The 24079-nt window shown below is 38.5% G+C and overlaps 1 protein-coding gene and 1 long non-coding RNA gene across 5 annotated transcripts in view; one reads left to right on the top strand and one right to left on the bottom strand.

The window, feature by feature from the left end:
- Window positions 1-24079, bottom strand: part of RAB3C (RAB3C, member RAS oncogene family) — a 389298-nt gene that overhangs the window by 47348 nt on the left and 317871 nt on the right. The gene's annotated exons all lie outside the window — the stretch shown is intronic.
- LOC139038268 (uncharacterized) lies at window positions 6579-12637 on the top strand. The gene is made up of 2 exons (XR_011491239.1): window positions 6579-7848; window positions 8216-12637. It is a non-coding gene; the product is annotated as an uncharacterized lncRNA (long non-coding RNA).

The raw sequence follows: 24079 nt of genomic DNA, 5'->3' as shown, positions 1-24079 counted from the left end.
TGTGCCACCTGGGAACAAAGCAAGTTTACTGTGCAATAAATAATTTTCCCTCCAGGGGAATCAGTATCTTCATCCAGGCAACTTTGTGTTAGGCTACACCCCACACCTATGTATGTCCATGGTGTTGAAACCTTGTGGACTAAATCCTTAACATTTCAGCCTTTAATTTTCCGTTGAATCCTTGTTAGATTTTCTGGCCATTACCTCTCAATGTATCATACTAACTTCAACTATGGTGGTTCTCAGTAAGGAATCTGCCTGCAATGCAGGACCCTGGGGTTTGATCCCTGGGTCAGGAAGATCCCCTGGAGAAGGGAATGGCTACTCACTCCAGTAATCTTGCCTGTAGAATTCCAGGGACAGAGGAGCCTAGCAGCTACAGTCCATGGAGTTGCAAAGAGTCAGACACGACTGAGCAACTAACACTTCCACTTTTCAACTTCAGCAATAGCAACATGCCCTTGTTCTTAGAAATAGTTAACCTCCCATCCACACATTGGAGCATTGGAGAGCCAGCACTTCAGCCAGTGATCATTAGGAAATAGTCTTTTTCATAAAACTTTGGAGATCATTTCCAGTTTATTAAATAGGACAGGGGTTCAGCAGATCAAATAAGTAGCCCAAGGTCACACTGCAAGCTGATTGTGAAGGGTGACAGAGATCTCGCAATAAATAGGTTACTGGTTAAACCTATAGCTTTGGACATCTGTCCCTCAGACTACATCATTCAGTATTAATAATTGCAGCACATATGTTTTCATCAGCAAATCAGTGAACACTTTCAGTTAACCACAGATACTAGTCATCCATTCTGATTCCTCTCTGGCACAGACAGCACTGTTCTCAAGTTGGATGAGCCTTGCACTGTGGTTCAGTATATATATTTTTAATTTTATTAGAGTGTAGTTGATTTACATTGTGTTAGTTTCAGGTGCATAGCAAAGTGATTCAGTTATATATACAAATATTTATTCTTTTTCAAATTCTTTTCCTGTATAGGTTAGTACAGGATATTGAGCTGTATAAAATCAGCAGATAACCTTACAGCAATTTCCTTGTGTGTCGTTTGTTGCTTTTCCCATGTTGCTTGTATATTTTCTCTATTTAATTTTTGTCAATTTGATTAATATGTGTCTCACTGTGTTCCTACTTGGGTTTATCTTGTATGTGACTCTGTACTTCCTGGACTTGGGTGACTTTCCTTTTCCTTGTTTCCTTTCCCTTATTAGGGAAGTTTTCAGCCATAATACTTTTGAATATTTTCTCAGGCCCTTTCTCTCTCTTCTTCTTCTGGGACCTCTATAATGCAAATGTTGGGTGCATTTAATGTTGTCCCCAGGCAAGGAAGCAGAGAGAAGTGGTACAAACCAGCTTTCACTCTACTGTCCAAAAGATGTTATCCTGATTTCATACCACTAGAGGTCTACCTACAGTAGAATCACCTGAAGTACTTAAAAACTTTTAAACTTCACCTCAGACATACTAAACTGGAGGTGTAAGGAGAAGGACCTTAAACACGCATTTTAAAAGGCTCCTTAGGTGGTTTCTTATGCACATGAAAGGTTAAGATTCACTAGCCTCTCTACACCTATGTTCATTACAGCATCATTTACAGTAGCCAAAAGGTGGTAGCTAAACCAGGTATTTATCAGCTGATGAATGAGTAAACAAAATGTGGTATATATATATATACTCTGGACTAATTGTAAGTCTTAAATTCTGACACATGCTACAACATGTATGAATCTTGAAATTATGCTATGTATAATAAACTAAAATTTTAGTATATATTTAGTTTATATAATAAACTAAAAGTCACAAAAAAATACCAAGTACAGATTCAGAGGGCCTGAAAGTGAAGGACCAGAGGCTGGGGGAGGGAAAAACAGATGTCACATAACAGGTATAGAGTTTCACTTTTGCAAAATGAACTAAACTCCGGCAATTTGTGGCACAACGAAGTGGATACATGCTAAACTGTACACTTTAACATAAAGCTTACCATGTTTTACCAAAGTTTAAAAAAAGTCTTAGCAATAAATGTCTAAGAATCTAAAAATACAAGAAGAATCATAATCTTAATAGCTCAGGAAACTAGAAAAAGAAAACACGAACAAGTCCCAAAGTTAGCAGAAGGAAAGACTTGACAAAGATCAGAGTGGAAATAAATCAAATAGAAACAAAAAAGTAAGAGCTGATTCTTGGAAAAGATAAGCAAAAATGACAAACCTATAGCTAGACTTTCCAAGGAAAAAAGAGAGGACTCAAGCCAGAAATGAAAGAGAAGACATTAGCAGAGAAACACAAAGGATCGTAAGAGACTGCCATGAACCATTATAGGCCAACAAATTGGACAACCTAGAGGAAATGAATAAATTCCTAGAAACATACAATCTCCCAGGACTCAATCATGAAGAAACAGTCTGAACAGAACAAATACTAGTAAGGAAATTGAATAAGTCATCAAAAACCTCTCAACAAACAAAAGCTCAGGATCAGATGGCTTCACTGGTGAATTCTATCAAATGCTTAAAGAAGAATTAATACTAACATTTCTAACGCTTCATTTTATGAGGTCAGTATTACCCAGATACCAAAATGAGACAAGGATACAACAAGAAAATTATAGGCCAGTATCTCTAAAGAACATAGATGTAAAACATCCTCAACAAAATATTAGCAAACCAAATTCAATACATTGAAAGAATTATATACCATCATCAAGTGTGATATATTCCAGGGATGCAAGGATGATTCAGCATCTGCTATCAGTCAACAGGATATACATATGAACAAAATGAGGGATAAAAATCATCATCTTAGTAGGTACAGAAAAAGCATTTAATATAATTCAACATCCATTTATGATAAAACTCACAAAGTGGATATAGAAGGACTGTACTTCAACATAATAAAGGCCATATATGCCCACCCCACAGCTAACATCATACTCAGTGGTAAAAAGCTGAAAGTTTTCCCTCAAGATCAGGAACAAGACAGAAATACCATCTCTTGCCACTTTGATTCAGCATGGTAGTGGAAGTTTTAGTCAGAGAAATCAGGAAAGAAAAGGAAATAAAAGACATACAAATTGGGAAAGGAAGGAGTAAAACTGTAACTACTTGCAGATGACATACTAAATACAGAAAATCTTAAAAGACTCACAAAACTGGAGAATAAACAAATGCAGTAAGGTTGCAGGATACAGAATCAGTATATAAAAATCTGTTTTGTTTTCTATTCATTAATAACATTATCAGAAAAAAATTTAAAATCCCAGTTACAATTACATTAAAAAAGAATAAAATACCTAGGAATAAATTCAACCAAGATGGTGAAAGTTAAGTACACTTATCTGCAAGACACCAACTGTAAGACACCAATGGGAAAAAGCTGAAGATACAAATAAATGGAAAGATCTTCATAGACTGAAAGAATATTGTTACAATGTCCATACTGCCCAAAGGAATCTACAGATCTGGTGAAAATCCCTATCAAAATTCCAATGGCACTTTTCACAGAAATAGAAAAAGCAATCCTAAATTTTATATAAAATTACAAAACATTCCTTGAAATAGCCAAAGCAGTCTTAAGCAAGAACAAAGCTAAAGGCAACATACTACCTGATTTCAAACTAGTAATATGTTACAAAGCTATAGTGATCAAAGGGGGCTTTCCTGACAGCTCAGTGGTAAAGAATCCGCCTGCAATGCAGGAGACCTCGGTTCAGTCCCTAGGCTGGGAAGATCACCTGGAGAAGAAAATGGCAACCCATTCAAGTATTCTTGCCTGAAAAATCCCATGGGCAGAGGAGCTACAGCCCTTTAAGGTCACAAAGAGTTAGACATGACTGAGCAACTAAGCACATATAGTAATCAAAACACTATTTTGTGAGATAAAAATAGATACACAGCTCAGTGGAAAAGAAAGTTCAGGAATAAAGCCATGTATATGTGGTTGACTAGTTTACAACAAAGAAGCCGAAAATATATAATGGGGAAAAGAAAGTCTGTTTAATAAGTGGTACTGAAAAAGCTGGACAATCACATGGAAGAGAATAAGACCAGACCACTAACTTACACCATGCATAGCAATTAACTCAAATGGGACAAAAGATTTGAATGTAAGACCTAAAAATATAAAACCCCTAGAAGAAAATATGAGCTGTAAACTCCTTGATATTAATCTTTGTGGTGATATTTTACATATGACTCTAAAAGCAGAGGCAGCAAAAGCAAAAATAAACAAGTGGGACTGCATCAAACTACAAAGCTTCTTGGAAACCATCAACAAAATGAAAAGGCAACCTATACATTATCGGTAGCAAAAAAAAAAAAAAAAAAAAAAAGCTCAGCATCACTAAATATCAGGGAAGTGAAAATCAAAACCACAATGAGACATCACCTCACACCTGTCAGGATGGTTGTTATGGAAAACACAAGAAATAATACACGTTGGTGAGAATGTGGAAAAAAGGGAATGCTAGTATACCATTGATGGAAGTAAGTTGCTGTAGCCACTGTGGAAAACAATGGAGTTCCTCAAAAAATTGAAAATAGAAGTTCTGTATGATCCAGCAATTCCACTTCAGGTTATTTACCTGAAGAAAACAAACAATAACTGAAAACACATGTGCACCCTCATGTTTATCACAGCATTATTTATAATAGCTGAGACATGGAAGATTGCCAGGAGAAATATCAATAACCTCAGATATGAAGATGACACCACCCTTATGGCAGAAAGCGAAGAAGAGCTAAAGAGCCTCTTGATGAAAGTGAAAGAGGAGAGTGAGAAAGTTGGCTGAAAGCTCAACATTCAGAAACCTAAGATCATGGCATCTGGTCCCATCACTTAATGGCAAATAGATGGGGAAACAGTGGAAACAGTGGCAGACTTTATTTATGGGGGCTCCAAAATCACTGCAGATGGTGACTGCAGCCGTGAAATTAAAAGATGCTTACTCCTTGGAAGAAAAGTTATGACCAACCTAGACAGCATATTAAAAAGCAGAGACATTACTTTGCTGACAAAGGTCTGTCTAGTCAAAGCTATTTTTTCCCCAGTAGTCATGTATGGATGTGAGAGTTGGACTCTAAAGAAAACTGAGTGCTGAAGAATTGATGCTTTTGAACTGTGGTGTTGGAGAAGACTCTTGAGAGTCCCTTGGACTGCAAGAAGATCCAACCAGTCCATCCTAAAGGAAATTAGTCCTGAATATTCATTGGAAGGACTGATGTTAAAGCTGAAACTCCAGTACTTTGGCCAAGTGATGCAAAGAACTGACTCATTGGAAAAGACCCTGATGCTGGGAAAGATTGAGGGTGGGAGGAGATGGGGAAGAGAAAGGATGAGATGGTTGGATGGCATTACTGGCTTGATGGACATGAGTTTGGGTAAACTCCAGGAGTTGGTGATGGACAGGGAGGCCTGGCGTGCTGCAGTCTATGGGGTTGCAAAGAGTTGGACACGACTGAGCGACTGAACTGAAGACATGGAAACAGCCTAAGAGTACACAGACTGGGTGAATTTTTAATATGTGTATGTGTGTATATGTATATGCAAACACATAGAATATTATTCAGTTCTATAAAAATGAAATCTTGCAATTTGTAACAACATGGATAGACTTTGAAGGCATTATGCTAAGTGAGATAAGTCAAACAGGGAAAGACAAATACTGTAGGATCTAACTTATGTGTAGAATAAGAAAAGGTTAAGCTCAAAGATACAGAGAACAGATTAGTGGTTGCCAGAGGCAGAGTTGGGGAATAGGCAAAATGGGGGTCATAGAGTACAAATTTCTTATAAAAGATTCACTATATTTATACACTGTTGATGAGAGTATAAAATGATGCAGCCTCTTTGGAAAACATTCTGGCAGTTTCTCAAATGGTTCAACATACTTACTGTATAACCTACAATTCCACTACTAGGTACATTAGCACGAGAAGTGAAAACATGTCCACAGAAATTTTGCACAGAAGTATTTAGAATAGCAATAGTTATAATAAAAAAGTGGAAACAGCCTGCGTGTCCATCAACTGATGAGTGGATAAATAAAATGTGGAAAATGCATATAATGGAATACCTTTCAGCCATAAAATGTACTGATACAGGCTAAAATGTAGATAAACCTTGAAAACATGATGCTAAGTGAAATAAGTCAGACAAAAGCACTACATATTATATGATTCCATTTATATGGAATGTCCAAAAGAGGCAAAACTATAGAGTCAGGAGAAATAGGGAGTGAATACTAATGAGCATGGTGTTTCTTCCTGGGGTGATGAAAATTGATTGTGTTAAAGGTTGTACAGCTCTGTGAATATACCAAGAACCGCTGAACTGAACACTGTTTAAGTGGGTGAAATGCATTGTATGTGCATTACATCAATAAGCTGTATGATATATTTATCATTGTTTTATCCATTTGGTACAGATGATCTTATTTACAAAACAGAGACACAAACATAGAGAACAAATGAATAGACACCAATGGGGGAAGAGGGTGGGATGAGCTGGGAGCTTGGGATTGACATATGTACACTATTGACACTATGTATAAAATAGATACTAATAAGAATCTACTGTATAGCTCACGGAGCTCTAACTTAGTGCTCCAAATGAAAGTGAAAAGTGGGCAAGTGTTAGTCGCTCACTCTGACTCTTTGCAACCATATGGACTGTAGCCCACCAGGCTCCTCTGTCCATGGGATTCTCCAGGCAAGAATACTGGAGTGGGTAGCCATTCCCTTCTCCAGGGGATCTTCCCGACCCAGGATCGAACCCAGGTCTCCTGCACTGCAGGCAGACTCTTTTACTGTCTGAGCTACTAGGGAAGTGGTGACCTAAATGGGGAGGAAATCCAGAAAAGGGAGTATATATGGATACATGTGGCGGAAGAGTCACTGTTTTAAATGAATGAGAATGTTTTCCATGACAGATTGCTCCAGAAGGAATCTCCAAGCCCTCCTGGGGAAACCATCCCACTCATAGAGGAGGATTCTGTCAGAAAATATCACCTCATACCCAACACAAACTTTTCAAACAGGTATTTGTCATTGTTTTTGCTCTAGCCTCAGTGGAGATGACAGAGCTTATGGTAGAGGACGTCTGAATACGTTCTGGTGAACATGAGGTACATGAAGCACGCTCAGCCTGGCTGCTGGCACTGCTCTGCCTGGCTCCCTGAAGGTCACGTGCGTGCCAGGTTCCAGGGAAGGTCTGGTACTGATAACCCACACAAGGCAGATTTAGGCAGAAAGCCCACTGCTCATCAAAGTAGTGGGTTCCAGGCAGGCTCCCCGTTGGCACCTGGAGTACTGAAATGTCCCAGCACCCCCAAGAGACTTGTTCCCCTTGTAATTATTAATGGTAATAGTCACAATTCAAATATTCAAATATTGAGCACTTAACTACCACCTTCTCAGCCTTTTCTTTAATGCATTTAAAATACTCTTATAGGCAATGACTTATTCCCATGCATCAATGGCTATGCCATGTTGTGAAATACCATTTGTTTCCATAAGATATTCTGGGGAATTGTTTTCTTTTTTCACCTCTGGGAAAATCCTCAACACCATTTGGGGCACTATGACTATTTCCAACTTCAGTTTGAGAGAAAAAAAAATTGCAACTGTTCTTTCATTCCATAAAAATCATAGGGTAGTAAATCCTTTTCATCTCTCATTGTTAAAAATCTGTGATCTGTCCTTAGGTTTCTATTTCCAAACTCTTAAATGAGAAGACGTTCTGCTTCCAGATTCTGGTTGCAGTTTCAGTGTCTTCCCCTTCCTGTGGAATTGAATGAGCCATGGCAGCAAGGGAAGGTCATTCTGTCGCCAGGTGGGTGGCGTTGGGGCCAGAACTTGAGCCTGCTGAGCGGCAGGCCAAGCTACGATATCAGCTCATTCCCCGCTGGGCCCCAGCCTGGAGACAGACTTTAGAGAAACTGATAAGGATTTTGACCCACTTACCTGAAGAAAGCGCCACAGAAAGCAGACCAAAGCTGGAGAATTTCAGCCAAAGGTTTGTTTTGCGAAAATAAAAGGTCAAGTATGTTAGTCTTTGACTCCTTGCCCTTAGCCAGGCCTAACTGGATGTTAGCTTTTCTCCTGTTTTATTAGTATGCTGAAACTATGCAAGGATCATTCTGTGCCTTTGACAAATCCTGCTCAATGCAGAAGTTCCCTCCTGGTCCTTCTCTCTCCAGATATAAGCTTAACACACTTCATATGTGGGAGAGGCTCAGCACAACAGCAGAGAGGGAAAGAAGTATCTGAGTTTGCTGATGTAGCAGCTGCCCATGCTGTGGTTCATCATTCTCAGCACCCTGCACTCAGCCCAGCTTGCTGGAAGGGACCCCATCTGCTGAAGAGACTCAACGTAAGCCCTTTGCAGTTTTGCCCATGTGAGTTATCTCCTCGAGTCACTGTCCCTCATCCTTTCCCCCTTCCCAATCCAACCTACTCTTCAAGACAGAGACTTATGTATGTGGCATCTGGTGTGCAAACTTTTAACATTTTGTTTTGAGCTGACCTTTAAAAATCTAGATTTCTGGATCACCAAGATGATGACATAGGCCATTCCTGACTTCATTCCTTCACAAGGAGAGCAACTGACAACTAGCCATGTGACAAACCACCACCGAGGCAATCCTAGGACATGTGGGAAGCTGAGGCGCCCCGCGCCCCAGAGAGCCAGCACAGGCTGCATGAGCAGGGTGAGAGAGCTTTCCACGCCGACTGTGCGGCTCCCCTCCAGGCTGGTGCAGCACCACACCCACGGCCTGCGCTTTCTCCAGGGGGAGCAGAGAGCCTGGGGCAAATGTACAGCTTCCCCCGTATGTGGACTGCTTCTTAGGGGCCTCCATGCCAGACTCATCCCACAAGGGACAGTGAGGACGTCTGTGAGGCTTGACCTCCGGGAATCTGATGGTGATGGAGAAGCAGGGGGAGGCTCACAGCAACAAGCACCTGGATCTTGACAGACCAAGTTCCTACCTGAAGCACCCAAGTAGCAGTCCCAGCCAGTGTCTTTGCTTATCTGTGGAGCCAAGATGGTGGTGCAGTCTGACCAGGGAATGGTTCTGCCTGATGCAGGTCTTCAGAGAGCCTTCTTACCCTGTAACCTGGCCTTCCCCCACCCGGGCACGAGAGCTGGGTCACAGCCTGGCTTACTCCTGAATGTAGCTCCCAGTACTGCCAAGTCAAAAAGGCTGGCCAGAATACCCAGAAGCTGCATAGCCCAACGACACCTGAGTAGAGAGTATGCAGCCGAATTGACTTTCCCCAGAGCAAAGCCAGTCACGGTCCTGTATAGCTTGGGAAATTGGGATGTGGGTTGGCTTGAGATAAGACCAGACTTGAATCCAATTCTCCTTTTTTATCAGGGGAGGGAAACTAATTCATAGCCCCATCCATTGCTGAATATTGCCTTCAGCCCACCTGACCAGGGTACCTAACCAGAGCATAGGGAAGCTGTGTAGCCTGTCCAAAAGTCCTGCTTACAGTGGCACTTACAAACAGAGCACATAGCCCATAGACAGGCTTTTCCTGTCTTCAGAGAGTAAAATCAAGTGGCCCCATTAGGCCAGGGAATTCAGTGTACAGTCTGGACAGACTCAGGTTTCTAAACAATAAGCTGTACCACCCCTGGCCTGTGTCCTGCTGCCCTACCGTGCCAGGGAAGTTAATTCATAGCACCATCCACTGCTGAGCATAGTACCCAAGACAACTGTGTAATAAGCATGGTCAGAGAACCCAGGGAAATACAGAGCGCATGCTGCAGTCCTGCTTGGGCAGGGAAGCAAGCCAGCAGTCCAGTCTGACTATCCTCAGCCTGCAGCACACACCCACCCCCCCAACCTCAGAGCATGGGCAGAGGCTTCACACCAACGGTGCTGCCAACAGACGTCCAGAAACCCAAACTGAGCTGACTGGTGAACTCTTCTGCCAAAGTGAACCTATAAATTTTGCATGAGGAAACTGTTCACTCAAATGTGCAGATAGTGACATAAAGAATTAAGAATCATGAAAAACCAGGTACACACAATACCACCAAAGGAAATTAGTAAGCCCCAAATAACTGACACCAAAGAAATATAAATCTATGAACTGTCAGACAAATTAGAACAGTCTTCTTAAAGAAGTCTGGTGAACTACAGGAACAAACAGCTAAACAAAATTCGGAAAACAATGCATGAACGAAATGTGAAGTTCAACAAAAATTATAAACCTCAAAAAACATATCCTAGAGCAGAACAATATCATGAACTAAAGAATTCAATAAAGACTCAAAAGCAGACTCAATCACACAAAAGAAAGAATCAATAGTGTAGAATTCAGAACATTTGCAATTATCCAGACAGAGGAGCGAAAGGGAAAAAGAATGAAAAAGAGCAAAGGAAGTCTGTGGGACTTAACAGGATACAAAAGAAACAATATCCACATTATGGAAAGAGAAAGGAGAAGAAAGTATATTTAAAGCAATAATGACAGAAAACTTCCCAAATCTGGGGAGAGAAATGGACATCCAGACCCATGAATCCTACAGTACCCTTAGTAGATAAGCCCAAAAAGGGCTATATCAGACACATTTTAATTAAGTTGTCAAATGTCACAGATAAAGAATTCTGAAAGCAGAAAGGGAAAAGAAAGAAGTGACAAAGGAATACCCATAAAACCATTGGTGGATTCTCAACAGAAACTTGTCAGCCCAGGAGTCAATTAAATGATATATTCAAAATACAGCAAGGAAAAAAAAAACTGTCCACCAAGAATTCCACACTCACAAAATGTTTATGGCATATAATGTTATAGTCATACTCATGACACAGTACTGGAAATATTGTTACTCTTTTAAAATCCTACTTAGCTTCTCCAGTTATGAGAGAGAGTGGCATACTGTGTGGTTATGTAATACTTTAAAGCAAAGTTATGAGCAGGAACAAAGACATTATTAGTCTTATATTAAATATCATCCTATGCCTATGCTGGTTTTCCCTGGTGGCTCAGACAGTAAAGAATCTGCCTGCAATTCAGGAGACCCGGGTTTGATCCCTGGGTTGGGCAGATCCCTTGGAGAAGGAAATGACAGCCCACTCCATATTCATGCCTAGAGAATCCCATGGACAGAGGAGCCTGGTGGGCTACAGTCCATGGGGTCACAAAAAGTCAGACACAACTGAGCAACTAACACACACACATGTGCTTATGTAATGATAGACTAGTATTTACATATATTTTATGCATTTATGACATAACTGACTTAAAAAGATAATTGTTCAATATTTCTGGGCTATGTGGTTTGTCCATGAGTTTTTTCACATTACTGAAATTCTCCAAAAAAATTTTCAACATATTTATTTAAAAAATTCACATACAAATGGACTGATGCAGTTTATGTCATTCATGGGTCAACTGTATACTTTCTTTTCAAGTGTACATGGAATATGTTATAGGATCAATCATATGATGGGCCACAAATCTTAGAAAATTCAAGATTAAAATCATACTAATTATGTCCTTGGACCACAATGGTATAGGAAACCAGAAATCAACAAGAGGAAAGATGGAAAATTCATGCATGCATGGATATTAAATACTTCTTCAATAATAAATGAATCAAAGAAGAAAATTAAAGGGGAAATAAAACATCTTAAGACAAATTTAAAGGGAAACACTTCTTACCAAAACTTATGGGATGCAGCAAAAATAGTTCTAAGAAGGAAGTTCATAGAAATAAATACTTATATTAAGAAACATGAAAGGAACATTAAGAAACAAAACACCATAGCTCTATACCTTAAAAAACTAGAAAATGAAGAACGAATCAGTTACAAAGTTAGCAGAAGGAAAGAAGTAACAGATTAGAGAAGAAATGAAATAGAGAATGGGAAAACAATAGAAAAAATTAACTTAGGCTTATTGCTGGATTATCTGTTGTCTCATTAAAACTATGTATATTTGGTTAGTTAGTTTACAATAAAGGAGCCAAGAATATATGGTGAGCAAAGGACAGTCCTTTCAGTAAATCACACTGGAAGCCACATGCAAAAGAATAAAACTGGAAACATTTTACACTTTACATAAAAATTAACTCACAATGGATTAAAGACCTGAAGCCATAAAACTTCTAGAAGAAAACAGGCAGTAAGCTCCTTGACATTGGTCTTGGTGATGATTTTTTGGATCTAACTCCAAAAGCTCGGGCAATGAAAGCAAAATGAAACAAATGAGACTACATCAAACAAAAGCTTCTGTACAACAAAGGAAACCATTAACAAAATGAAAAGGCAACAGTTTTACTTCTGAATATACAGTTTTCCAAAGAAGACATACAGATGGCCAACATGTGCATGAAACAAAGCCCAGCATTACTAATCAGGGAAATGCAAATCAAAACCATAATGAGACATTGTCTCACACCTGTTAGAGTGGCTATTGTTAAAAAAAAATCATGAAATAATAAGTGATGGCAAAAATGTAGCGCAAAGGGAACCCTTGTGCGTTATCGGTAGGAATGCAAATTTTGCAGCCACTATAAAAATCAGTTTGGAGGTTCCTCAAAAAGTTAAAAATAGAACTGCCACATGATCCAACAACTCCACTTCTGGGTATTTATAAGAAGCTAAGGCCTTCCGCGGGTGTCTCTCCTGTCCCTCCCATTAGTGGGTGTGGGGCCGAAGGGTAATGCCTGGCACTGGTGGAAACGCAGCTCAAAAAAAAAAAAAAAAAAAGCAAATGAAAAAGAAAAAAGAAAATGGAAACACTAATTTTAAAACATATATGAATCTCTGTGTTAATAGTATCATTATTATTTACAACAAGCAAGATATGGAAACATAAATACACAACATTGGATGAATGTACAAAGAAGATGTGGTACATATTTATACAATGGACTACTATTCAACCATAATAAAGAATGAAACCTTGCCATTTGCAACGACATGGATGGACTTGGAAGGCATTATGCTAAGTGAAGTAAGTCAAACAAAGATAAATAGCATATGATCTCACATGTAGAATTTCAAGCAAAAAAATAGCAAACAACCACCCCTCCTCTGTAAAAAAACCCCCAAAATAAAACTTGGCTCATAGATATAGAGAACAGATTGGTGGTGATCAGAGGTGGGGGCTTGGAAGGGGCAGGCAAAATGGATGAAAGGGGTCAAAGGGTACTAACGTCCAGTTACAGAGTAAATCATAGAGATGAGATGTATAGCATGGTGGTTGTTCAGTTGCCCAGTCATGTCTGGTTCTCCACAACCCCATGAACTGTTGCTCTGTAGTTAATAATATTCTATTGTATATTTGAAAGTTGCTAAGAAATAAATCTTTTAAGTTCTCATCACAAGAAAAAATTGTCATTATATGTGGTGATGGATATTAGACATACTGTGGTGAACATTTTTCTATAGGCAAATACTGATTCATTGTATTATATACTTGGAGTAACATTATATGTCAGTTTACTTCAATAAAAATTTTTAAACCATACTGTTGACTGGGTCCCATCAGAGAGATCCCAATTTAATTGGCCTGATGTGCAGCTTGCGCACTGGTGTTTTTGAGAAGCCCTTCTCTAGATCCAGTCTTCCCTCTAGTTTTTTCTCCTCTCCTTGCCTTGGTCCTGCCTGATTTGAATTTTCTGAGAAAGAAGTGAGACCCCTTCAATGTTTTGAAGCCTGCCTGTGACTTAATTCATCTGTTATTCCTAGTCTCAGAGCAGTCTAATGTGGCCCTCTCAGTGCAACAAAGAAGACAGCATGCTCTGTAACACCTTAGTCTTCCACTATTTAGAAGGGAACTACCTTAAGTAGTCCTTCTTACAGATTCCCTAAAATGATTCTCTAAAAATACTAAGAAGTTGATGTGTGGCTTAGTGGTAATTGTCTCAGTATAATTTTTAAGACCCATAGAATGAGTCATCAAGAATTTCCAGAGGTTTCTTATAAAGTACAGAACGAATAGTTACGGAGATTTCAGTTTATTGGTTGGAGAACATTCCATAAAGCTGGAAAAGAGATATTATGTATCAATACTTGGGTAAGATTGTATTTGAAAGAATTTATCCTTTAACAACAATCTAGTCATTTTCTGGCATCTTTCACTGTATCGCTGGAAGACTCTGGGGTTCATGAACAGTGTTTAAATAGGATTACCAGTTAAATAGACCCAGATTTCCTCCTGAATTGTAAAATAGAAAAATAAATTCAGTTAAGACCTTATCTGTATCTCCATATTGTTCCAAGAACACGACTCAGGTGGAGCTTAGTGGTCAGGAAGGTGTGATGATGCTATTATATTTCTCTTCAATGGAAAATGCATAAAGAGAATCTGGCTGCTTAGGGTCAGACTGCATGGATTCAAAGTTCAGTGAAGTTACTGCCTTGTTCTCCTTAGCTGGGCTGGCAATGAAAGCCAAGAGTGCATGCATATGTGTAAGATGCTTCAGTCATGTCCAAGTCTTTGTGACCCCATGGACTATACAGCTCTGCAAGGTCCTCTCTCCATGGGATTTTCCAAGCAAGAATGCTGGAATGGGTTTCTGTGCCCTTCTCCAGGGGATCTTCCTGACCCAGGGATTGAACCTGAATCTCCTATGTCCTCTGCAGTGGCAGGCGGGGTCTTTACCACTAGCACCACCTAGGAAGTCCAGAAGACTCTGAACAGGAACGAATTGGAGAATCCTAAAATCAGAGTTCCTAAATTAGGTAATGCTGAAGTCATTCAGTCTCAGCAGAAATCAGCAGCATGGGCATTAAAATCTCAGGAGGTAGACTTTCTTGGCTTGGTTACAGTGATGTTCCATCCACCTTAGTTTTTTTTTTTTTTTTAATTGGAGGCTAATTACTTTACAATATTGTAGTGGTTTTTGCCACACATTGACATGAATCAGCCATGGGTGTACATGTGTCCCCCATCCTGAACCCTCCTCCCCCCTCCCTCCGCATCCCATCCCTCAGGGCTGTCCCCGTGCTCTGGCTTTGAGCACCCTGTTTTATGCATTGAACTTGCACTGGCGATCTATTTCACATATGGTAATATACATGTTCACTGCTATTCTCTCAAATCATCCCACCCTCGCCTTCTCCCACAGAGTTCAAAAGTCTGTTCTTTACATCCTTGTCTCTTTTGCTGTCTCTCATATAGGGTCATCATTACCATCTTTCTAAATTCCATATATATGTGTTAATATACTATATTGGTGTCTTTCTTTCTGACTTACTTTATTCTGTATAATAGACTCTAGTTTCATCCACCTCATTAAAACTGATTCAAATGCATTCTTTTTAATAGCTGAGTAATATTCCATTGTGTATGTGTACCACAGCTTTCTTATCTGTTCGTCTGCCAGTGGACATCTAGGTTGCTTCCTTCCATGTCCTAGCTATTGTAAACAGTGTTGTGAACATCGGGGTACATGTGTCTCTTTCAATTCTAGTTTCCTTGGTGTGTACGCCCAGCAGTGGGATTGCTGGGTCACACGGCAGTTCTAGTTTCCAGTTTTTTAAGGAATCTCCACACTGCTCTCCACAATAGCTATACTAGTTTGCATTCCCACCAACAGTGTAAGAGGATTCCCTTTTCTCCACACCCTCTCCAGCATATATTGTTTGTACTTTTTGATAGCAGCCATTCTGACTGGCATGAGATGGTACCTCATTGTGGTTTTGATTTGCATTTCTCTGATGAGTGATGTTGAGCATCTTTTCATGTGTTTGTTAATCATTTGTATGTCTTCTTTGGAGAAATGTCTGTTTAGTTCTTTGGCCAATTTTTTGATTGGGTTGTTTATTTTTCTGGTATTGAGCTGCATGAACTGCTTGTATATTTTTGAGATTAATTATTTGTCAGTGGCTTTGTTTGCTATTATTTTCTCCCATTCTGAAGGCTGTTTTTTTCACTTTGCTTATAGTTTCCTTCATTGTGCAAAAGCTTTTAAGTTTAATTAGGCCTCATTTGTTTATTTTTGCCTTTATTTCCATTACTCTGGGAGGTGGGTCATAGAGGATCCTGCTGTGGTTTATGTCAGAGAGTGTTTTGCCTATGTTTCCCTCTAGGAGTTTTATAGTTTCTAGTCTTACATTTAGATCTTTAATCCATTTTGAGTTTATTCTTGTGTATGGTGTTAGAAAGTGTTCTAGTTTCATTCTTTTGTGGTTGACCAGGTTTCCCAGCACCTCTTGTTAAAGAGATTGTCTTTTCTCTATTGTATATTCTTGCCTCCTTTGTCAAAGATAAGGTGTCCATAGGTGCGTGTATTTATCTCTGGGCTTTCTATTTTGTTCTATTGATCTATATTTCTGTCTTTGTGCAAGCACCATACTGACTTGATGAATGTAGCTTTGTAGTATAGTCTGAAGTCAGGCAGGTTGATTCTTCCAGTTCTGTTCTTCTTTCTCAAGATTGCTTTGGCTATTCGAGGTTGTTTGTTTGTTTGTATTTCCATACAAATTGTGAAATTATTTGTTCTAGTTCTGTGAAAAATACCATTGGTAGCTTGACAGGGATTGCATTGAATCTATAGATCACTTTGGGTAGTATACTCATTTTCATTATATTGATTCTTCCGATACATGAACATGGTATATTCCTCCATCTATTTGTGTCCTCTTTGATTTCTTTCATCAGTTTTATAGTTTTATATATATAGGTCTTTTGTTTCTTTAGGTAGATTTATTCCTGAGTATTTTATTTTTTTCATTACAATGGTGAATGGAATTGTTTCCTTAGTATCTCTTTCTGTTTTCTCATTGCGAGTGTATAGGAATGCAAGGCATATTGGTGTGTTAATTTTATATCCTGCAACTTTACTATATTCATTGATTAGCTCTAGTAATCTTCTGGTGGTGTCTTTAGGGTTTTCTATGTAGAGGACCATGTCATCTGCAAACAGTGAAAGTTTTTCTTTTTTCCAATCTGGATTCCTTTATTTCTTTTTCTTCTCTGATTGCTGTGGCTAAAACTTCCAAAACAATGTTGAATAGTAGTGGTGAGAGTGGGCACCCTTGTCCTGTTCCTGACTTTAGGGGGAATATTTTTTATTTTTCTCCATTGAGGATGTTTGCTGTGGGTTTATCATATATGGCTTTTATTATGTTGAGGTATGGTCCTTCTGTGCCTGCTTTCTGGGAGGTTTTATAATAAATGGATGTTGAATTTTGTCAGATGCTTTCTCTGCATCTATTGAGATAATCATATGGTTTTTATCTTTCAATTTGTTACTGTGGTGTATCACATTGATTGATTTGCAAATATTGAAGAATCCTTGCATCCCTGGGATAAAGCACACTTGGTCATGATGTATGATCTTTTTAATATGTTTTTGGACTCTGTCTGCTATAATTTTGTTGAGGATTTTTGCATCTATGTTCATCAGTGATATTGGCCTATAGTTTTCTTTTTTTGTGGTATCTTTGTCAGGTTTTGGTATTAGGGTGATGGTGGCCTCATAGAATGAGTTTGGAAGTTTACCTTCCTTTTGCAATTTTCTGGAAGAGTTTGAGTAGGATAGGTGTTAGCTTTTCTCTAAATTTTTGGCAGAATTTACCTGTGAAGCCATCTGGTCCTGAGCTTTTGTTTGTCGGAAGATTTTTGACTATGGTTTCGATTTCCGTGCTTGTGATGGGTCTGTTAAGATTTTCTATTTCTTCCTGGTTCAGTTTGGGAAGGTTATACTTTTCTAAGAATTTGTCAATTTCTTCCAAGTTGTCCATTTTATTGGTATACAGTTGCTAATATGATCCTTTGTATTTCTGTGTTGTCTGTTGTGATTTCTCCACTTTCATTTCTAATTTTGTTGATTTGATTCTTCTCCCTTTTTTTCTTGATGAGTCTGGCTAATGGCTTGTCTATTTTATTTATTTTCTCAGAGAACCAGCTTTTAGTTTTGTTGACATTTGCTATAGTCTCCTTTGTTTCTTTTTCATTTATTTCTGCCCTAATTTTTCTTTCTTTCTTTCTACAAACCTGTGGTTCTTCATTTCTTCTTTTTCTAGTTGCTTTTGGTATAAAGTTAGGTTATCTATCTGATTTTTCTCTTGTTTCTTGAGGTAAGTTTGTATTGCTATGAACCTTCCCCTTAGCACTCCCTTTACTGAGTACAAAACATAGGTTTTGGGTTGTCATGTTTTCATTTTCATTTGTTTCTATGCATATTTTGATTTCTTTTTTGATTTCTTCTGTGATTTGTCAGTGATTCAGACACATGTTGTTTAGCCTCCATATACTTGTATTTTTTAATAGTCTTTTTCCTGTAGTTGACATTTAATCTTACCACATTGTGATCAGAAAAGATGCTTGAAATAATTTCAGTTTTTTTGAATTAACCAAGGCTAGATTTATGGCCAAGGATATGATCTATCCTGGAGAAAGTTCTGTGTGCACTTGAGAAAAAGGTGAAATTCATTGTTTTTGGGTGAAATGCCCGATAGATATCAATTAGGTCTAACTGGTGTATTGTATCATTTAAAGTTTGTGTTTCCTTGCTAATTTTCTCTTTAGTTGATCTATCCATAGGTGTGAATGGGGTATTAAAGTCTCCCACTATTATTGTGTTACTGTTAATTTCCCCTTTCATACTTGTTAGCATTTGCCTTACATATTGTGGTGCTCCTATGTTGGACACACATATATTTATAATTGTTATGTCTTCTTCTTGGATTGATCTTTGATCATTATGTAGTGTCCTTCTTTGTCTCTCTTCACGGCCTTTATTTCAAAGTCTATTTTATCTGATATGAGTATTGCTACTCCTGCTTTCTTTTGGTCTCTATTTGCATGAAATATCTTTTTCCAGCCCTTCACTTTCAGTCTGTATGTGTCCCTTGGTTTGAGGTGGGTCTCTTGTAGACAGCATATATAGGGGTCTTGTTTTTGTATCCATTCAGCCAGTCTTTGTCTTTTGGTTGGGGCATTCAACCCATTTATATTTAAGATAATTATTGATAAGTATGATCCCATTGCAGTTTACTTTGTTGTTTTGGTTTCAAGTTGATAAACCTTTTCTGTATTTTCTGTCTATAAAAGATCCTTTAGCATTATGTTGAAGATCTGGTTTGCATCCACCCTAGTTTTAACATGTCTCTTAAAGTGATATCAAGTCATATGGAGCCGCATAGCTAACATGTCCAAACTCTTATTCTTGACAGGACAGAAATGTCCCAAAAAGAATTCAAACTCTATTAGCTGTGGTACATCTGCGTCACTTGATTTATCTAGACTTTTGGGAAAGCAACTCTATACCCTGTCTGTACCACCTCCCTCCTCCAGATACAATCAGTTCTTTTAGTATATTCCTTGTTAAGTGAAGGAATCCTTTCCAATTTGTCTTTAATTTACCTTTTTCTACTTCAAGAGATTATTTCCTTGGAGAATTGCTTAACAAGCCGGTCTTTATTGAATCAATGTTTCAGAGTTTATAGACATAAGAATGTGCCTTTTTGGGAGTCTTCATATTCCTAAAACAGAAGGAACTATTTACTTGTATTATAGATCTGCATGTCCCTTCTTCATCCTTCAAGTTATGCTCATTTTAATGTTTTCCAGCCCTGTTTAATTTGCATATTCATGATACTTTATTATATTTTTGATATGCCAACCACACATTAAGCTCCACAAGGAGGAAGATATATCATAACTTTGATATCATTATAGGTGTTTAATAAACATTTGAAGATGAATAATCAAAACAAAAAATAATTAGAGGTGAAAAGAAGGGGAAGCACATTTTACAGGCTGGAAAGATGACAAAGTATAAGTATTTTATCGTTGTCAGAGATCCTCATAGGGTCCCTGTGCTGAACAAGGGGGAAGGATGGAGAAGATGGGGGTTGGAATTTAGTAATATAGGAACATGATATCATGACAATTATTTGAATGGAGAGTAATAGGAGATATATATATATATATATATATATATATATATGTATATATAAAATTTCCTTTAGGAAGAAGTATGAATGTAAATTAAAAACACAAAATTGTATCCTTACAAATTAGTTATTTAAAAAATCACTTCTCTCCAAAAGCAATTAGTTTGTTTGCAGTTTTTGTTTCTCTGACTACATTTTTTAGAAGACATCAGAGTTTCTGCACCTTCTGCCTATTTAGAGCTTGTAAAAATGTGTCAAGTATTCTTCTAAAATTTCAAGGCAATAAAAATCCATCTCCTCCCCAAATTTCTTTATTCTTACTCCTAGTTATATCTGGTCCCATCACTTCATGGCAAACAGATGGGTAAACAATGGAAACAGTGAGAGACTTTATTTTGGGGGGCTCCAAAATCACTGCAGGTAGTTACTGAAGCCATGAAATTAAAAGATACTTGGTCCTTGGAAGAAAAGCTATGACCAACCTAGATCGCATATTAAAAAGCAGAGGCATTACTTTACCAACAAAGGTCAATGCCTTTGAACTGTGGTGTTGGAGAAGACTCTTGAGAGTCCCTTGGGGGTGCAAGGAGATCCAACCAGTCCATCCTAAAGGAAATCTGTCCTGAGTATTCATTGGAAGGACTGATGCTGAAGCTGACACTCCAATACTTTCGCCACCTGATGTGAAGAACTGACTCCTTGGAAAAGATCCTGATGCTGGGAAAGATTGAAGGTGGGAGGAGAAGGGGACAGCAGAGGATGAGATGGTTGGATGGCAACACCAACTTGATGGACATGAGTTTGAGTAAACTCCAGGAGATGGTGATGGACAGGGAAGCCTGGCATCCTGCAGTCCATGGGGTCACAAAGAGTCAGACACGACTGAGTGACTGAACTGATACTGATATCCTTAATTATTTCTCCTATCCTTTCTAATTCAACATTTTTACACTTAAAACAAATTATAAGATTGTATATGTTAATATATAGAGATTATTGCTATACTATAAATTTGTATTTGGATAAAAATAAAAATCCAAAACATTCCTATATACTGTTATAGGTACATGCACCTATAGGAGATGGGAAGAATAATAACTAGCTTTAGGATAATATTCATCTCTGGGGCAATTCCGTGCATTCTCCAAATATTCCCAGACATTTAATCCAGTGTTCTAAAAATTTAGGGTCATAGAAAAGTCAGAAGGGTGTGTTTTAAACATGAAGATTCCTAGCCTTCAGAAACTTTGATGCAGCATGCCTGGGTTACAGTTGACAAATATGCACTTGAAAAAGAATCCCACAGGATGCAGTTGCAAGTGATACAGAGGACCATCCTAAACTGGAAGTACTGAACATGTGAAGCTGGCAGGTAGGTAGAGGAGATGGAAGCTCAGGTGAAAGGGTCAGGGTTAAGACAGGATTGGCTGTCGTTAGTTATAGACAGAGTTCATGCCTCGGAAGTGGTTGGGAGTATCTAAGGGAGGGTGCAGAGAGAGAAGAGTGGTCGTCCAAGGATAGAAAGACAAAGTGCAAGAGGGAGAAGGGGAAGAAATCTCCCTAGGAACAGACAAGATATGGCCAGAGAGAGAGCACCATGATGTTGAAGTGAAGATGGCAGAGTTCAACAAGGAGGGCATGCCCGGCAGGCCAAATGAAACAAAACTGGGAAAGGGAAGACCTAAAAAATGTTCATTGTCTGTATAGTCTAACTCAGACACTAAAATGGTTGTTCTTGAAAGGTAGTGTTATCATTGTATTTCTAGGCATCTGATATATTGTAAATATTTGGTAAACTGAACTGAATAATCAAGGGAGGCTGCCATATGAGTATTTTAAAGACCTCAACTATAGCTCAGTTCCATTAAGTAACTTCATTAGGAGAAACAAATGTTATATGGATGTAACCATCCACAATGGAGAGTTAATTGTAACTAGGTCAATAAAACTCTTGTTTTTGTTTCCTTTTGAGCCATCTGCTAAGATGTGGTAATGACATTTAAAAAACAGTACCCAGCCTTTGTGTGTGATGCTATTCTGGACAAGGTATTTTACCAGTAATTTTACAAAATAAAGCTAAGACCTTTAAAATCTTTAAGCTTAGGTTTTCCCCTTATAAATGATCTTTCAAGATCATTTATAGAAGTGTATGTAGTCATGAGAAGGAAAAAAAACCACATTAAAGAAGGTAAACGACACTCTACAAATGCCCAAGTGCTGGTTGCTAAGACAACTGCTGGGGTTTATTGAATACAGAGCAAAAAAATCAATCAGAAATCACTGGAAGACCTTGCACGGGTACGTAAAACATTTCTGCCTCATAATTGCAGGAAACTTCCTACATCTGTGTACCACATGAAAAGGGATTCTGTTTGTGTCAGCTGGTGGAATTCCAAGGAAAGTCACCTTCTTGATGTGTTCTCACCATTTTAATTCCCTTCCATAACATGACCTTCTCAACACCCAAGTAATTTATTAATATTACAGTGGTAAAAAAAAAAATGTAGCCCGTTACCTGCCTCTTTTGTACCCATGTCACTTAATTCTTGGCTCCCAAGAATGGCTCCCATTCTTGGTTTCTTTGAATTAAACAGTTTTCAGGTTTATATATAGAAATCATTTACATCTGGGTAGCAGTTTCTTCCCCCAATGTGGTATATGCTTGACTCATCAAGAAAACACAAGGAGGGAGAGATGGTCTCAAGAAGCTACCCTGCCAACCTCTCCCAGATTTCCTTTCTCTCTCTCTCAGGGAATCTATTATTCTCTATTCCTAGCTTCCTGAGGTGCTAAGACGACTAATAAAAGATTGCCAAGTTTTTCAGACTTTTAGTGGAAAACATTGTTAAGTTGATGGAATAGAGTGAAGCCCTATGGATGAAATAAAAGATCAAGGGTAGCCACATGCAGCCAGACATCAGCTGTTATGACCTTCTCATGGCAGCTGCAAGAACTTAGTAGGAGGGTTCTTATGGTCATTGGGTGATAGCCTTTAGTCTAATGAGCTCATTAATCGCATAAAGAAATGGTCAGTCTCTCAGACTGGACTGTGCATAGTTCATTTATGAGATGACCAAGTAACAGTAACCAAGTAACAGATGACCTATTGAGATCTCTGCTTCTCTAATCTGTGCTACACACTCCCCACAGATTAATCCCAAAGTGCACCCTTCAGAACAGGGTTTTTCAAATTTTAGTGGGTTGAGGCATATTAGTGGATCCTAGCATATATTTAGTGAGTTGAAAACTTGAAAAGAAAAATGATGAAAAATAATAGAAAAGAGGATAGCATCAGAACAAATCTCATCTAATAAGGGTAAATGTGTATTGTGAAACTTACATTTCATTCTCTTTCTATGTAGGTATGCACTGGCTTGCTAGACTGGATCCATTTCATACATTTCTGGTCCTGACCAGAAAGGTTAGAAAGCCAGACTCCTCCCTGCTAAGAATTCCTCAGTGATCTCTCTTGTATAAAAAAAAGAAAGAAAGAAAGAAAGAAAGAAACAATTCCAACTCCTCTACTCAAAGGCTGGAATTGTCCCCCAAATCCACTCTACTTCCATAACATTCTGCTGGGTTCCAACTTTTTCTCTCATTGTCCTCCCAGTGTTCCTCTCAGGATCCTTATTCCACTGTGCCCTTTATTCATAATGTTTCTTCTCAATGTTTCTTCTTAATGGTTTTCATATTCTACTCTCCTTTTTGGGACCATTCAAAACTTATCTTGTCATTTAACCATACGACTGCTAGTTCCTCTCATCACTCACCTCTTCCTAGCTGTTCTGCTCATTTCCATATATTCTCTCTCTGTTCCCTCTGCATTGCTCTTTATCCATCTCCCATCCCACTTCATTCCCAAACCTCCTGCCGACAACCTGTGTCTGCCTCATTCCCTCTGATGCTTTCCTCTTAGCATGCACCTCCAGCTTACCATATCCTCATTATCCTATTTTCTTTTTGTTTTATAATTCCTGCTCTCTTGTGTATATCTCTGGTATCCCCACTTGACTGAAAGCAACTTTAGCCTAGGAACTGTGAATCATAGTATTTTGGTATCCCTTATAATGTCTGGCACAGTGCAGAATATATAGCACGTGCTCAGTAAAAAAAGAAAAAACAAAACAAAAAACCTCAAATCAATAAATCAGTCATGGCCATTGCAGCCTCTCCTCTTATGCAGTGGCCCCTGCC

The sequence above is a fragment of the Odocoileus virginianus genome, chromosome 14 (assembly GCF_023699985.2).
Source record: "Odocoileus virginianus isolate 20LAN1187 ecotype Illinois chromosome 14, Ovbor_1.2, whole genome shotgun sequence".
Taxonomy (NCBI): Eukaryota; Metazoa; Chordata; class Mammalia; order Artiodactyla; family Cervidae; genus Odocoileus; species Odocoileus virginianus.
Note: the sequence above shows the minus strand (reverse complement) of the source record. Positions and strands in the feature narration are given on the sequence as shown.